Source organism: Ailuropoda melanoleuca, chromosome 11 (assembly GCF_002007445.2).
Source record: "Ailuropoda melanoleuca isolate Jingjing chromosome 11, ASM200744v2, whole genome shotgun sequence".
NCBI classification, from domain to species: domain Eukaryota; kingdom Metazoa; phylum Chordata; class Mammalia; order Carnivora; family Ursidae; genus Ailuropoda; species Ailuropoda melanoleuca.
In genome coordinates, this window is record NC_048228.1 from 707,551 (window position 1) to 725,135 (window position 17,585).

The window sequence follows — 17,585 nt, forward strand, 5'->3', positions numbered from 1 at the left end:
AGTGTATAAACGATGATGCGTTTTTCTTTGTGTACATAAAAAGGACAAACATCTACGCTAACGTAAGCAATTTTTTTCTGTACACGTGAGAAAATGGTAATGTTGATTGTCTTCAGAGAATGACAGGAATTGTGGGGCAGCTTTTATTTTTCATGCTACCTTTTATACACATACGTGTTTTTCTTTTTTAAAAAATGTTAACAGCTTATCTGAGCCCTGAAACCAAGAAGCATTCACATTGTTTTGTCCATACTTCTTTGGTTTTAAAAATAAAACTAGTTAATGTTAACTTTTAACTGGAAGAACTATTACATATTTCTAAGAACAATGATGACGATGGAATAAACACCTGGAAAAATGCCTGACGTATGTTAAATCAAAAAACAAAGTTGTATAATAATTTTATTTTTTTTTAAAGATTTTATTTTATTTACTTAGTATTTTTTAAAAGATTTTATTTATTTGATAGACAGAGACACAGTGAGAGAGGGAACACAAGCGGGGGGAGCGGGAGAGGGAGAAGCAGGCTTCCCGCTGAGCAGGGAGCCCAATGTGGGACTCGATCCCAGAACCCTGGAATAATGACCTGAGACAAAGGCAGAAGCCCAATGACTGAGCCACCCAGGCGCCCCAAAAGATTTTATTTATTTGAGAGAGAGAGAGACAGAAGGAGAGAGCACAAGCAGGGGGTGTGGGAGAGGGAGAAGCAGGCTTTCCGTGGAGCAGGGAGCCCGACAACGTGGGGCTCAATCCCAGGACCCCAGGATCATGACCTGAAACGAAGACAGGCGCTCAACCAACTGAGCCACCCAGGTGCCCCTAATTTTAGGTATTTTAGAAGATTAGAAAATATATTTTAGTTAAAAAAAGACATTTAAAAAGACTAGTAGCATTTTGTTAGAATTACTAGTCATATTTCCCTTTTCATTTTCCAAATAATGACAATGCAGTTTATGTTACTTGGTTTAAAAAAAAAATGTACATTTTAGAAGTCTTACTTACTGGAATCACTTCGCTTTTCTCTTCACTATCCTTAGTTCCCCAAAGCCTTCTGAAAACCCCACCATCAGATTTCTGCGGCCTGGGCTCCTTCTCTCCTCCAGGTGCTACAGTCAAGGCTAAGCTCTGGCCATGCTGACTCAGTGCATTCACCCGTCTAATCCACTAAGACAGGACCTGCTGAGAGCCTCACATCTGTTCTTTATGACCCACATTGACATTAGTTTTTATTTAGAACTTCTGTTCTAGAAATACTTTTCATAGAAATTTAAATAACTTAAAAGTATATGACCTGCCCTAATTTAGATTATATCCAACATCTTTGTAAGTCAAAGTGGTAACACAAATTTTTTATTCAAATATTTTACATTTGCAATATAACATGCTTCAGGTGGCCCCCTCATCACTTCATTTCCCTCTCATCAAGACCCCAGTAAGGTGTGGGAAGGAGCTTCAAGGGTGCCCCCAGCACCCCAGTCACTAACAATGACATTTACGCTGCAAGCTTGTTAATGACAAAATGGGGTGATTATATAAAAAAAATGATTCCAAGTTTTGGTTCTGACACATACAAGGAATGTGACATCAAATCACTTTTCAGTCTAATCATCAGGGAACGGTGTTACCTACATCACAGGGCTGAAATGAAAATTAAACAAGACAGCTGGAAAATTAAACAAGACAGCAATTGGACTATGAAGTACACATTTCAACAGAGCAGCCACAATGCATACACGTGGTCTCATGGGCAAAAAGAGGGCAGCCCAAGACATAAGCTTCTGGCATACCCCTGGGCCCACGGTGCTACACTGAGCTTAACAGCTGCAGCACCTATTAACCTTTAAAATAAAACTGCTGGTTATTTTACCACCAAAAGATGGGTTTATTCGGGAATAGCAGAGAATTGCAATTCCGGACAAGTAAGCCACAGCAACACCATAGGCAAGTCCAACAAATAAAGGAAAGGAACAGTATTTTATAGAAGGAGGAAGGAAGGAAGGAGGAGGAAGTTGGGAGGGTTGTTTTGAATGAAAACCCACTGGAGAGAAGCAGAGGTCAGGCTAACGATGGTTTCTCACTGGTTGAGCTGCAGGGGCAGTGGATGTTTCTTTTCTTTTTTTAAGTAGGCTCCACACCCAACGTGGGGCTTGAACCCATAACCCTGAGGTCAAAAGTCAGCATTCCACCAACTGAGCCAGTTGGGTGCCCTGCAGCAGTGGATTTCTTGTAGGAGGTACATGCGCATCTCTCCCCTCTGGGGCCTGTAATTGATGATTCTCCCCGCAACTGACATTGAGTGGTACCGGCTCCCTCTATCAACCTCCCCTTCTAGTGTCCCCAGTCCACTTTAGTGAAGTTTCCTGTAATTCTCACACACCTCTGAAACTTCATAAATCAAAAGCAGCTCCACGAGCCTCCAGAGTCATTCAGGGGCAGAAGCTGGCTAACTAGCTCAGCCACAAAAGTGTCCCACCTCATCTCCAAGTCGAAGAAGCATATGAAAGAAAGGGGTTTGCATGAGGAATTTAAACCGATTTCATCAGTTTTTCTATTTTTCGTTCATTCCCAAATCCAAGTTAATCTCCAAAATTACGACCATGCAAACCCAAAGGGCAACAGAAAGTACAGAAACCCTCCTTCCGCTACATACTAACCTAACACAATGATGAGCAACACCAGGGAGCAGGGCAAGGACACCATGCTCAACTAACAGGTAGTACGGCGGAAGCAGGTGCACGGTGACGTGCACTGTGGATACTCCGTCCAACAGGACTTACCCGCAGCCTCCCCATAACTTAAAGGTGTATGCTAACATATCTAAGAATAGAATGACATGTTTGAAATTTGCTTTACAACAACAAAAAAGGAGGAAAAGAGATGAGGGCAGATATAAAACAAGATTGGTTGTGAGCTGGTCATTGCTGTAGTTTGATGATGAAGTTCCTATACTATTAACTTGTATGTATTTCAATTTTCCATTAGAACATTTTTTTTTTTAATGTTAGTAACTTTGGATCTTGATTCAAAATCCAAATGTACAGACTTCAGAGAAAATCAGAAAAATCTGAATACGGTCTGGGTGTTTGGTGGCATGAGACCTGAGTTGCTGTGCTTTTGTTTGGTGTCACAGTGGAAGTAAAGTCTGCAGTGTTAGAAATACTTCTTACTTATGGGTGAAATGATGTGATTTTGGGATTTGCTTTAAAATACTCCAAGATAGGGGCGCCTGGGTGGCACAGCGGTTAAGCGTCTGCCTTCGGCTCAGGGCGTGATCCCGGCGTTATGGGATCGAGCCCCACATCAGGCTCCTCTGCTATGAGCCTGCTTCTTCCTCTCCCACTCCCCCTGCTTATGTTCCCTCTCTCGCTGGCTGTCTCTATCTCTGTCAAATAGATAAATAAAATCTTTAAAAAATAAATAAATAAAATAAAATACTCTAAGATAGGAAGGAAGGAGGAAGATGATTAAACAAAATTGGAAAAATTCTATAAATGTTGGAGATGGGCGGTCACATAATATTTTTTATCTACGCTTGAACACTCTTGTAATACTTTTTTTCAAAGTCAGTATTTCTTTTTTTTTTTTTTAAGATTTTATTTATTTATTTGACAGAGAAGAGACAGCCAACGAGAGAGGGAACACAAGCAGGGGGAGCGGGAGAGGAAGAAGCAGGCTCATAGCGGAGGAGCCTGATGTGGGGCTGGATCCCAGAACGCTGGGATCACGCCCTGAGCTGAAGGCAGACACCTAACAACTGTGCCACCCAGGCGCCCCCAAAGCCAGTATTTCTTGGTATTGTCTGACTACATTATGAACATGTGTTAAATCTGTCACAAACCTCTTGATTTAAAAGTCTGGGAGCACAGGGGCGCGTGGGTGACTCAGTGGGTTGAGTGTCCGACTCTTGATTTGGGCTCGAGTTATGATCTGGAGTCGTAGGATCAAGCCCCGTGTCAGGCTCCATGCTGGGTGCGGGGTCTGCTTGGGATTCTCTCTCTGCCTCTTCTTCTGCCCTTCCTACTCCCTCTGCCCCCACCCCTGCTCTCTCTCTCTCAAATAAATAAAATCTCATTAAAGAAAAAAAGTCTGGGAGCACAGGCACCCCCCAAACAGATCATGCAGTGTCCTCACATTTTCCGGCAATGACACAGACTGCCTGCCACTTGAGCTGGTTGTGAGGAGGACTCAATCCCAGTAATTTCCAAATTTGTCTGAACAACTGAATGGTCAACCTTGGAGGCTTATATATCCATGTTTCAAAAGTGATAAAAATTAATATTACATTTTGATGATATATTACCACCAAATCAGCTTCTACGATGTAGCAGATACCAGGATATTCAATGAGACAAAAGTAAACGATGGCTAGTTTTTGTACGGGGAACCAGATGGTGATGAAGATACAGACAGGAAATGCGATCACATGTTACGCCCTCCTTTGGCTCTGGTTTAGCGATCCGGCAAACTTTTACATGTTATTTGAAAATTACTCTATTAGGATGCAGTGTATTTAACTAGCCTGCCCTCAACATCTCGGATGTCTCCTCAGATTTTCCTGCTTCTCAATTTTCTGATGCAAATTTACACAGCTCCTACTTAGTTACGTGGCTCACTATTAGTAATGCATACACAAGAGACTCCTACTTCGCACGCTTTACACTCACGGACAATGCAGTGTAAATTTCTTAACTACTATTTAACCTCATTTAAAGTGCATCCCCTAAAAGAGTAGGACAACATAAAAAATTTAATCATCCTCAGTAGAAATAAATTCATACAACAATCATGTTAGTTCTGTAAACAAAAAAATAAGACACAAGAAACTATCTCCACATATGCTGAACACACCTATGAGCTCTAAAAATGGTCTGACCGCCCCAGAGTCCCCAGCGGACATTCTAGAAGACAAGAGGAGCCTTACTCACGTCAATTTGCTACCTTCAAAAAATAAAGGTTCTTGGGCGCCTGGGTGGCTCAGTCAGTTAAGCGTCTGCCTTCGGCTCAGGTCACGATCCCGGAGCCCCGGGATCAAGTCCCACACTGGGCTCCCTGCTCAGTGGGGAGTCTGCTTCTCCCTTTGACCCTCCCCCATCTCGTTCTCTCTTTGTCAAATAAATAAAATCTTGAAAAAAAAATAAAGGTTCTTATACTTTTCAAATGACAACGGAACCTACACAGATAATTCATAAAGTCACTGACAGCCAAATGCCACTCACACTCAAAATCAATTTGTGGGAACCTAACGTGTCCTTCTAGGAGTCCCTGCTCAACCCCAACACCAATCCAGTGGAAAAGCCTGCTGACTGTGAACAGCTGCAACCCCACTCCAACATGCACACCCTCCATCTCCCAGCTCTCTGCCAGTGTTCAAGTGAGGAGTCATAATAGGGCTATGTGCACCAAAAAGAACTTACTGTCTGACAACAATCAACCATGCACCCGGCAACACCAAGAAAGCAATCCAGCTCCATGGACAGACGCAGAACACACAGTTTCTCTTATGACCAAAACTAAGACAAATCACTTTTGTAAGACACCCCTACCCCCTTCCTTATAAACAGAGATGTGCTTGATTGAAAAGGTAGCAATATTGATAATTATAAATTCTGAGGTTCCTTTAAGACCATTTCTCAGAAGGCGCTATTTTTACCTACACATGCAAGTTTTTTATTTGCAGGCTGCTATTCAATGCCACATTTAAAAATTTCTATAAAGAATTTATACTTCAGAACATATTAAAATTAAATCTAGGGACACCTGGGTTGCTCGGTGGGTTAAGCATCTGCTTTCAGCTCAGGTTGTGATCCCCGTGTCAGGCTCCCTGCTCAGTGGGGAGTCTGCTTCTCCCTCTCCCTCTCCCTCTGCCCCTCCCCCTACTTGCCCATTCTCCCTCTCTAAAATCAACAAACACAAAAAATAATTTAAAGGTATTTTCACTTTCTTGTGATTTTCTTAGTAATGTTTTCTTTTCTCTAGCTTATTTTATTCTAACAATACAGTATACAACACATATACAGAGTGTGTTAATTGACCTATGAGTAAGGCTTCTGGTCAACAGTGGGCTCCTAGTCGTTAAGTGTTTGGGAACTCAAAAGTTATAGGCAGATTATCAACTGCATAAAGTGGGGGGGTTGGCGCCCCTAAACCCTCTGTCGCTCAAGGGTCAACTGTATCCTGTGATTGCACTGAATAATTTATTTTTTAAAGAGTCTATTCGTGTATTTGACAGAGAGAGAGAAAGAGTGTGCACAAGCAAGGGGTGCAGCAGGCAGAGGGAGCAGCGGACTCCTCATGGAACAGGGAGCCCGATGCGGGGCCCGGGATCATGACCCCCGAGCCAAAGGCAGACGTTCAACGGTCCGAGCGACGCAGGTGCCCCTAAATTCTTTTTAAACAAGAACACTCATTGTGCAACGACTTGTTGAACTCCTTAGAGGAACTGGGCGCTACGACAGCTGTCCTCTTGGGTTAAGGTGCTGCTCCTTCATGGAATTCAGAGCCGAATCCATGGTGCCTTGTCTGACTGGCCCTGATGGAGTTTCATCTTTCAGCCTTGACACTCCAGTGAAGGTCCCTTCCGCGTGGCAGAGGAGCCCCATTTGCCACAGGCTGACTTCCGAAGGTGGCGGGATTTAGAGCCACAGCAGTGGCACAACGTGTGTATCCTACTGTGACTTTCCAAATAACAGCATCCCCTTCATCATCTCACTTCTGCAGGCGAGACCAGAGGCCAGAAGGCACTTTGTTATTCTCTATCGTACTAAATAATTTTAAACTCAGGCTTATTTAAACTCTGGAACTACACAAGCACTTGAAACTTCGTCCACCTCATATTTCTAGCTGACAGAACACCAAATGGAACCTGAAGACCGTTTGGGGACCTCCCAGCCCTTGACAGAGCCCAAGCGAGCTGAGCCTCAGGGAAGATAAAGAGACCACCTGTGCTCAGCTCCAGCCTCACTCTCTTACACGGTACCCACCCTACAAGTCCCAGGAAGCCAAAGAAAGTATAACTTGACGATGACGGCTTGTCTCTGCCTAGGAGCTTCTAGGGATATTCTTCTCACTCTTCCTGCTCGTTGACAAATGTCCCTCATCTTCTAGCAGCCCTTCCTCCCCCCAATATGCAGCTCGCCTCGTTGTGCCTCTTCCAGAGCCAGATGTATATATGAGCTCATCCATAGAGACTCTCTCCTCCTGTGCCCAGGCTGCCCTTATGCTCCCTTCTAAGGCCTCTGGATTCTTCCTTTTCACCTGAAGGCAATGGCCAAGGTTTTCCACGGTTTGAAAAAGCAAGCCGTGAGAGCAGAAACACATATGTACAGGTTGTACAAATACAATCCTGATGACAGTGGTGAAAGATGGTCTAACTGATACCAGGAGCCAACATCTCGGTGAGCAGAGCCACCCTAAGCTGTTCCTCTCAAAACCAATTGTAAATTCAGGCAGCCTGAAGCTTGCACCTTCCCCCAAAATTACAGAAACCAAAAGCATGACTCATACTCATCAATATATATTAATTTCCTCTGAATAGGACTTGATTTTCACTAAACAGCTCTGTGATTCTTCACCATCAGATCATTTCTGTTGCAGTGGGAACAGATGGCTCCTGCTTGCTTTCTGATCAGGCGTCATGTCCAGTTTGAGTCCAAAAAAGTAGAATTTTTCTCTTCTCAGCAGCACTCTTGGCCTTGCTCTACAAACACCTTATTCATTCACTCACATCTGCTTATTAAGCACCTGCCATGGACAGAGGACATTGTGGTGAAAAACACAAACTCCCTGTCCTCAGGCACCAGAGTCTAAAGAGTGACAATCAAATGTCCTTTTAAGGATTTGACTCAGAAAATCTCGATGATTTCACCACTTGGATACCTAACCACTTCAGAAGGAAAAGGGGATATACAATCTACTCCCAGGTCATAGCTGTGACTCAGGAGCACATACTGCGTCCTCACCATCTCAGGAAGAGGTCCTACCAATTGTCCACGTGGTAATCAAGAGATATGGATGGAGTCACAAATGGCAAGGCCACCATTCTGATGCAGGCTACCTTCGGAGTTGCCCGTCAGGTGCCGTAAGCAGTCTGACTAGCTTGTAATGCTCACAGGACCATAAAAATACACTTCACTTCCTTGTCACCTGCACCCACACACCACCCCACCAGGGCAAGCTCTCTGACACTAATGCAACAGAAGTTCAAACCTCAAGACAGCCTTCTGACCTGGACAGTGTGGAGACCTTTCTTCTTCCTGTTGCAGATCTCCACCAGGGGAAAGAGATCTTAGTTTCTCCATTTGTAAGGGAAGCATCTTAAAATTGCTTTCCAGCTAAATATCATCAGCTCAGGAGAACCCACTCGTCAGGGATAAGAGTATCTGGACATCCTCCCCAACCCCCACACTCACAGGCTCCTATGTCTCATCCAATCAGCTCGCCGGTGCTGTCCAACAGAAACAATGTGAACCACATATGGAGTTTTCATTTACCAGTACCCATATTAAAAAAATAAAAAGAAATAGGTTAACATTAATTTTAATAGTATATTTAATCCAATATATCAAACGTGTTACTTCAACATGTAACCAATATAAATGGGTAGTTCACGTTCATGTGTTGTACTAAGTTTTGAAATCCAGTGTGTATTTTACGTGCTGCTTTGGACCAGCCTCACTCCGAGTGCTCCTCAGTCACATGCGGCTCGGTGGCCAGCACAGCAGGAGCCCTCCCTCCCCTCTTCATTCCTGTGGGAGGTCCTCTTCACTTCAGGGGATTCACTTCAGCATCTTTCTAGAAGAGCAGGAACCAGGCTCTCCCTCCACAAAGCCAATCCCTGTCCTCGCAGTCAGAAATCGGGAGAGACGTGGTTCCCATTCATCTGTTCAGTTGTATGCCCCTCCTTCCAGCATCACCTCCTTCACATTGCCTGACCAATCACCCACCCAGCAGATGGTGGCAATGGGGGTAGGAGACTGTAAAGTACTTGTGGAATGGCAGCTCAGGGAACCGGATGGAAAGACCAGAATGAGGCAGCGCTGGAGAGCAGGTAGGAGTTACCCTCACTGAGGTTACCTCTCCCTCTGGAATCACAGGAAATGGCCGATCAGCCTTTCTCCTGAATCCTATGTCTGGCGCACCATGAAAACCCCCATGTTGCATCACATTCTCCCTCTGTCTCACCTTGTTAGCCTATGGCATCTTTTTGCTTCCAGAGGTGGAGCAAAGAACCCAGCACATTCTATGTGATCAAAAATCGTTCCATAAACCCAAGCCCTGCAGACCTGTTGAGGCCAAGCAAGAAGTCGCACTTCACTTATTTCAGAGCCAAACTTCATACATAATTAACGTGGTCTAAGAAACAAATGGCACACATCCAGAAGAAAGGTCCAGCAGGGAAGGGTAATGGGAAGTGGAAACCAACCACACACGTGATGGAGGGAACGACCTCAAGCACCTCTGAGGGGCTCTCACCCCCAAGTTCTGGGGAAGACTCTGCTCCTTGCTATGCTACTTGCACTCCATCATAGAATCTGTTCTTACAATTACTTCCTGCAAACTATGAGGCACACTACTGGGTTTCCCACAGAAACTGTTTTTATTGGCCTCTGCATATCCAGCCCACCTGTGCAGGACTAGCCGGCTGGAGGCAGTGTGGCTGCCAGGTGCTTGGGTCTGGTCTTGCACATCCAGGGTCCCAGTCCTGACCCTCTCATCACAGGTGGCCTCCACTAACCTAACCTCTCTCTGCCTCTGCTTTTCGGTGTGAAAGTGGAGACGGTTACAGTACCCACACCTCACATGCTATGAGGAATCAATGAGAAGTCATGTAAGGCTGTCCTACAGTAAACTCTCACTAAACAGGGCTTGTAAAAGCAGTAGCAAGATTTTTTAGCCTGAAATGATTTAAGAAAATTACCTCCTCCTTCACCTGCCAGACTTCCTGCCCAGAGTCTGCAGAGCAGGCAAAAATCAAGAACACAATTAACAGTGGCAACCAGTGAAATCCAGGGGTTTCCACCAGGTACAGATGAGACCTGCTCACATCACTTTCTAGTTGTTCATTTAGTTTTTAAAACATAAAACATCCTCACTGAAGTGCAAGTCACACAATAAATATGTACAACTTAATACCTAACACATGTACACATCTCTGAAACCACCAACACAATTCAACACGAACACGTCCATCTTCCTCAGAAGTGTCCTCGTGCCCCTCTGGAGTCCCACCCCCTCCCCCAGGCGCCATTCATCTGCTTTCTGTCACTACACACCAGTGTGCACTTCCCAAATTGTATGCACACGGAGTCATACAATATGTACTTTCTTACGGTATGGCTCTGTTCACTCGGCATTATTTTGACATTCATCCATGTTGCTGTGTGTACAAGTCTTTATATGGACATCTGCTTTCATTTCTCTTGGGGACACACTGAGAAGGGAGCATATATGGTAGGCATATGCTTAACATTTTAAGAAACTCCCAAACTGTTTTCAAAGTGCTTGCACCATTTTCCACCCCCACCAGCAGTGCCTGAGAGCCCGGCTCCTGCACGTTCTCATCGGCACTGGATGTGATCACCTGCTGATCCATATAAGAGCTGGACAATTACGTCTCCTTATGGATTTAATTTCCATCTCCCAAAAGCTAATGATTCTGGCCATCTTTTCTTTCTTTCTTTTTTTAAAGATTTTATTTATTTTTGCGAGAGAGAGAGAGAGAGAGAGTGGGCGTCCAAGCAGGGAGGAGGGGTAGAGGGAGAAGCAGACTCCCCGTTGAGCAGGGAGTCTGACACGGGACTAGATCCCAGGACCCTGGGATCATGATATGAGCCAATGGCAGACGCATAACCGACTGAGCCCCCGAGGTGCCCTGGCCAACTTTTCAAACACGCTTATCTACGCTCTCTCTCTCTCTTCTCTCTGGTGAAGCATCTGTTGACATCACCCGCTTCCTTCACATTGAATTTTAAGAGTTCTTTACTTATTCTCTATACAAGTCATCTAAGATGCATCACATGTTAGCAATTTCTGCCAGCCTGCGGCTTGTCTTTTCATTTTCTTAACATTAGTGTCTTTGAAGGAGCAGAGGCTTTTAATCTTGACGAAGTCTAATTTATAAATGTTCTCTTTTATGGATTGTATCTTTGATGTCATAATTAAGAAATCTCTGCCAAACCCAAAGTCTTCACAATCTTCAATGTCTTCTATTTAGGATGAATATTTAAAGTCTATGAGTTAATTTTTGCCTATGGCGCCAAGTTTACCTTCTGCATAGGGACAACGTTCAAGCAATGAAGTCATTTCATTTAGTTTTGCTTTTTCTTGTTTGTTTTTAATGATTTTATTTATTTATTTCAGAAAGAGAGCGTGAGCACAGAGGGAGAAGGAGGAGCGGACTCTCTGCTGAACAGAGAGCCCGACACAGAGATTGATCCCAGGACCCTGAGATCATGACCTGAGCCAAACGCAGACACTTAACCAACTGAGCCACCCAGGTGCCCCTAATTTAGTTTTGCTTTTTAAAATTCTCTCAACGTGGGCTGTCTGGGTGGCTCAATCTGTTAAGCATCCGACTCTTGGTTTCAGCTCAGGTTGTGATTTCAGGGTCGTTGGACCAAGCCCCGTGTTGGGCCAGGGAGGAGTCTGCTTGGGATTCTCTCCCTTTCCCTTCCCCTTTCTCTCCATGTGCACATGCACGCACGTGTTCTCTCTCTCAAATAAAACCTTTTTTAAAGATTCTTTCAACTTACAGAGTTGTAAGAATTACACAAAGAACTATGTACCCTCAATCAGATTCACTGACCCCTGACTATGTGACAAAGTTGCTTTATCACTCCCACTTCACACAAATTTATAGGGATTTTTTTATGAATCATGTGGCTTTACCTTTATCTGCATGATGACTGGTATTGTAACTAAGATCTGATTTGAAAAAAGGCTCTTCTGCTTTCTAATGAAGGAAGTTGGAGAAATTCTGCTCTTGTCCAGAACGTGAACCATAATTTCTGAGACCTCAGCTCTTCCTTCTGAACACTGGACGGAGCCTTTCAAAAAAACATGCTTCTCAGGAACAATCTATTCTGAAAACCACTATGGGCTTAAAAAAGAGATGGACAAAACTGTACAAAAACCAGGTTATTAAAATAAGAAACCCTGGAGAAATTTAAACAGCGTGGTTTAAAAACTGACAAGGATCAATTACATCACCATTACCTTTATTCAGAAGTGCTTCTGGTCTGGTCTCCAATGCATGAAAAGTTGTCTGCAACAGACAAAGAAAAGGCTATATATGCATTGCATTCAGGCTGCGACGAACAACATCCCATACATCTGAAGGAGCATATAAATCCATCCCTTCCCTATCACCATTTCTTGCCCCAAATCATTTCGCTTAGTGCTTTGTATTAACTTAGTACTTGGCTTTTCAGGGTGGAAAAGAACTCCAATTTCAATTAAAAAAAAAAAAAAGTCCTTAGCAATGCTAATGGAAAATACCTTGAATCCAACTGAACAGCACCGCAAGGAAGGCATACTTAGAATCCTGTTACTAGAAAAATTATAGTAACAGTAAAAACAATCACCACAATTCAAGAAGCTTCTAAAGCACTCTTACCCAGACTCTGCCGTTAGATATGTAAAGGAACACATCTGAATCTCAAAAGGAGACCTGGACAGTTTCCATTTGTGACTGGTCTACAGGGGCACGCATGCAACCCACTCCCTGGCCACTCCCACCACCAGCCCTAGCCCTGGTGGCCCGGAGGCCCTCTGGAAGAGCCGCCAACTCCCCTCTCCCAGTACTGCAGCCAGAACCAAAGTACACTTAATTCTAGGTTTCTTCTGGAATATCTGCTTGTTCTTTCTCAGAAACTAAGTTTCAAAACACTTATAATAGGCTTTTGTGATCTCTCCAATTAAACTGTGTGTGAGAAGTCCCATTCTGGATGTTTCACAGATTATCACCTGCCTGTTGATGGATTCACTATCTCGTGTGCCTAAAACTCCCAGGTACACATCTAGTCTGGAGGTCAGGAGAGGTATTAACAAACGGAAATGTCCCCCAGTTGAACTGTGAATTCTAAGGCATTTATTTAACGAAACAGTTCTATTCTGGAATTATGTTGCATATGTTACGAGCAAGCACAAGTGTTTCTGTCAGTGAAAGTACGTGTGGAAAGAAAACAGTGTGGAGGTTCTTAAAAAAGTTAAACACAGATTTGCCATCTGATCCAGCAAGTCCGCTCCTAGGTATATACCCCCCAGAACTGAAAACTGGTACTTACACACGCAGCCCTACTCACAATGGCCAAGAGGTGGCAAGAGCTCAGTGTGCGTCAATAAATAAATGGATAAACAAAGTGTGACACAGCCATACAATGGAATATTACGCATCACGAAAAGGAAGCACTAGCCCGCACTACAGTGGATGGTCCCTGAAAACATTATGCAACCTGAAGAAGCCAGACACAAAAGATCACAAAGTGTATGATTCCATTTATACGAAATATCCATTGAAATGGGATATTTATATGAAATATGAAATATTCTGTTTATAGGAAAGAGGCAAATCCAGAGAGACAGCATGCGGGCTTGCCAGGGGCTTTGTGTACGTGCATGTGGGATGCACACTGCTCAGCAGGTACAGGGCTCCCTTTGGAAGACGAAAATCTTCAAAAACTAGATAGAGGTGATGGTTGTACAACACAGTGAATGTGCTAAATGCCACCACATTGTTCATGTTAAACTGGTTCCTTTAATAAAATATGCCATGAGAGGTACCCAAATCAGTGGGTATGGAAGCGGAAGCTGGAGATTAATCAGTGAAAGGTGGCCAACTGGCTTCCACAAACCCTCAGAGGGAGCTCTTAGGAGTGTACACACATGCTGCCACTGAATTACCGGGTTTAAAAGCAGGTAATCTTAACTTTGGCATGCCTGGAGTTTTAGGTTGGATCATTCTCTGTGGTGGGGGCTGTCTTGTCCACTGTGCGATATTCAGCAGTACCCCCTTCCCCAGTGTGACAACCAAAACTGTCTCCAGACACCACCAGATGTCCCTGGGGAGACTACGAGCCCAGGTAAGAGCTTCTTCAAAGCGGTTGTCACGATTATCCCAATCTCCAAATACAAATCCTTTCAGGTACTTGCCCACATCGAGAGAGAGGAGGGAAAAAATTAAAATGGAAAAATGTATCATAGTTTTGCTCTAATTCAAATACCCAGGCTGTCTTGTGGCTCAAGGCATGAAACAAAATTAAAAGTTCCGTATTCTTTTTTTTTTTTTTTTGGAAGAAGAAAATAGGGAGCCAACCCCCCATGAGCATTTGTCTACTGTGCAGCTCCTACGGGCATGGTCACAGTGGGAGAAAGGGCGTGGAGACCACTATCAAACCGCCTCAGCCTAGATTCACATGTACAGCTATCCCGACTCTTTTCTGACCAAAAATCAGACCCAAGAGCGGCTCTTTTTCTGACTACCCAGCCCAGAGGACAAGACCACTGTCCCAGATAGCAACACACACTAATGTGATCCAAAACCAGGGGCAAGCATCACCCTTGCAGAAAACCGGGAAACTGGGGATTTAACAAAACCAAAGCCTAAGTTTCACAATGTTACTCTGCCTCCTGGAGGCAAAAGTAAGTGGAGAGGCAAGGTGCGTCTTCAGACTGAAGACAGATTGCAGAGGCTGGCTGACAGGGGTCTAGGGTCCACAAGGGGGCAGGGGAGCAGTGCCTGGCCAGTTGTGAGAAAAGATGGTTTTCAGGGCAGGCAGGGAAGGACCCTCCCTGGTTACTCTGAAGCCTGGCTACAAGGGAGGGGTGGTGCTGTAGAAGTGAAAATAAGGGGGGACATAAGTACATTATGAATTTTTCTTTCATCTTTTTAGAAAGCGATCCATAAGGGAAGTTAAGGAAAATAAGGGAAGCTATAGACATAAAATTCAAGAAAAAGGTTAACAGTTTATATAGCCAATTCTAGTAAAAATTCAAAATATGTAGAATTCAAATCACAGATTTAACAGAGTCAATACAAATAAATGTCTCATCCACTTTACGAGCAAACCAAACATCTTTAATAGTCCAAACGAAAAACTCCTCACCCACCCCGGTGCTGCTGCTTTGAAACCCTCTTCTCCTGGCAGCAGCGACTCTGCTAGAAGGCAGGAGCCCTGTGGTGCCTCCCTCTTGTCTCCTGCAGGTCAGTCTACCTATGCCAGCTGACATGTGCAAAGCTTCCAGACTGTTCCCTCACAAAGGACCAGACCACTGCACACTACACCCCTTCTTCCCAGCACTGTCTCAGGCTGCCTCTGGCTACACCTCAAACACTGTACGTTGGCTTTATTTAAGTGATTTATGGATCAAATCCCCTGAACATCCATTCACTCATTCCAATACATTTTAATGCCCAGGAAGTAAGACAGTGTGCCGGATGCTGAGAACACAAGCCAAAACAGGGATGCTCAGCCTAGCTGCCCACAGGGGTCTCACAGGCCAGGGGGGGAAACCATGGGACATTGTCCTATGATTCACAGAGGCAGGAAAAAGAGAGAGGAGCTCTACCCACACAAGCTGAACCAATAAAAATCAAAAGAGCTAGTTTCACTCAGGCCTCTGATCCACACAAAGTCCTGGAAACACGCACACGACAACCTGTGTCACAGGTGAACGGCCAGGACAGGACTCCAAGGCTCAGGGAGGAAAGAGCTAAGGCCAAGCATGCAGCTGACCCCTGCCTTAGAGGCCAGACGGACAGACATGTGCCAGTGTGGGAAAGGGCACTTGACAAGAAAAGGAGGGAGATGTGGTAGACTCAGTGACTGTGGGCATCGTTGCTCACTCAACTGAGATGCCCAATAGCAACGGTGACTGTTGGTTAAAATCCTCAGAGCAGATTTCCAAAGATGGAATTATTATCTCAAAGATGATGTACCTTTTGAAGGCTCTTGAAAAAATCAGCTAAGGGGCACCTGGGTGGCTCAGTCAGTTAAGTGTCCGACTCCTGGTTTCAGCTCAGGTCATCTCAGGGTCATGCGTCGGGCTCCACTCTCAGCACGGAATCGGCTTGAGATTATCTCTCCCTCTGCGCCTCCTCCCACGATTGGGGCGCACGCGCACTTTCTTTCCCTCTCAAATAAATAAATAAATAAATAAATTTTTAAAAAGAGTCATTAAAAAATCAGCTGAGCCTATGTTGGACTCAACAGGGTTGTTAATTTAGCAATATTAAATATTACTGTGATGAACTTTATACATATTCTAATACATCATTAGGTTTTAAGTATCAAATACTAGTATTCATAAGTGTTACTTTAATATTTTTCAAAACCTAAAAACTGAAGCCTCTTGAGACATATCTAAAGAATTCCTTTGCTCCCTACTCAGCGGGAAGCCTGCTTCTCCCTCTACCACTGCCCCTGCTTGTTTCCCTCTCTCACTGTCTCTGTCAAATAAATAAAATCTTTAAAAAAAATTGTAATAAAGAATTCCTTTACTGGTTGCATTGAAATTTCAAATCAAGCAAAGGTACCTTTGCTGGGCATGATTTCTTCTGTATCAACATAACCCTAAGACAAAGAATATTACTTCCCTGCAATTCTGAGACCCCAAAACCAGAGCAGAACAGACATGAGGGCACTCATTAGTCCTTATCCTGTTCAGTGCGGGCAGTCGTGTTTTATCGGAGGCTTTACAGTGTCTGATTACAAACCCCACTGGAGGTAAGTGTGCATCGGTGATATATACACCCCTTTATCTTTCTAAAGCCTGACAAAGGCAGAGCTCCAGAACACATCCAGCCCTCAGAGTTCTGCATGAGGGGCTGAGCAGCTTGTAAGAAACAAAGTAAATTCACTTCTGAATAATTCTCTAGTACAAAGATGTTCTGAACAAGAAGGTGAAATAATAACGTGAAAGAGTCCCCTAGCCAAATTTAGAAAAATCTGAGGGTAAAATGGAATGTATCTTATTGAAACACACACACATACACACAATAACACTCAAATAAAAAAATACAGAAACAAGAGGAAAGGTACAGTTTTTCTTTACAAAGGAACGCAAATCGATGCATAAGGAACGACAGACCTAGAAAACTACTATTTGGGGGCCTCCAGAGTAGTAACAAGTGCAGGCAAAGATCACCAAGGGATGCTGAAGTATGGTAAGTTGTAAGACATTCAGAAGGTCTAAAAGTGTCACTCGTGGATCATTTCCTAATTATAAAAAGGAAAAGTTATTATCTGACAGACACCACCTTAATCAAATGATTATACTTAGTATTACCAAGAATGGAACAAATCAACATTAGGTATCTTATGATATGATAAAATGGGAAGTATTGGTCACCTATGGAGCATTTTTGCCAAAAATGTTTTTCCTGAATCCAATCATGAGGAAACACTTATAAAAATCCAGAATGTGAGACATTACAAGAAACTGGCCTGAACTCTTCAAAAATGTCAATGTCGTGACAGGCACAAAAGGTGGGAAGACTGCTCAAGATGTGGTGAGCCTAAGGAACCATGATAACCAAACAATGCAACACATGAATTTGATTAAATCCTGAATGTGAAAAAGAGTATGAA

At 43.8% G+C, this 17,585-nt stretch overlaps 1 protein-coding gene across 1 annotated transcript in view; it reads right to left on the minus strand.

Annotated features, from left to right (window-relative positions):
* Positions 1-17,585, minus strand: part of GNB1 (G protein subunit beta 1) — a 90,628-nt gene that overhangs the window by 37,409 nt on the left and 35,634 nt on the right. The window contains exon 2 of the mRNA XM_011231236.3: positions 12,214-12,262. The gene's annotated coding sequence lies outside the window, so the exon portion shown is untranslated. The remainder of the gene's footprint in view (positions 1-12,213; positions 12,263-17,585) is intronic.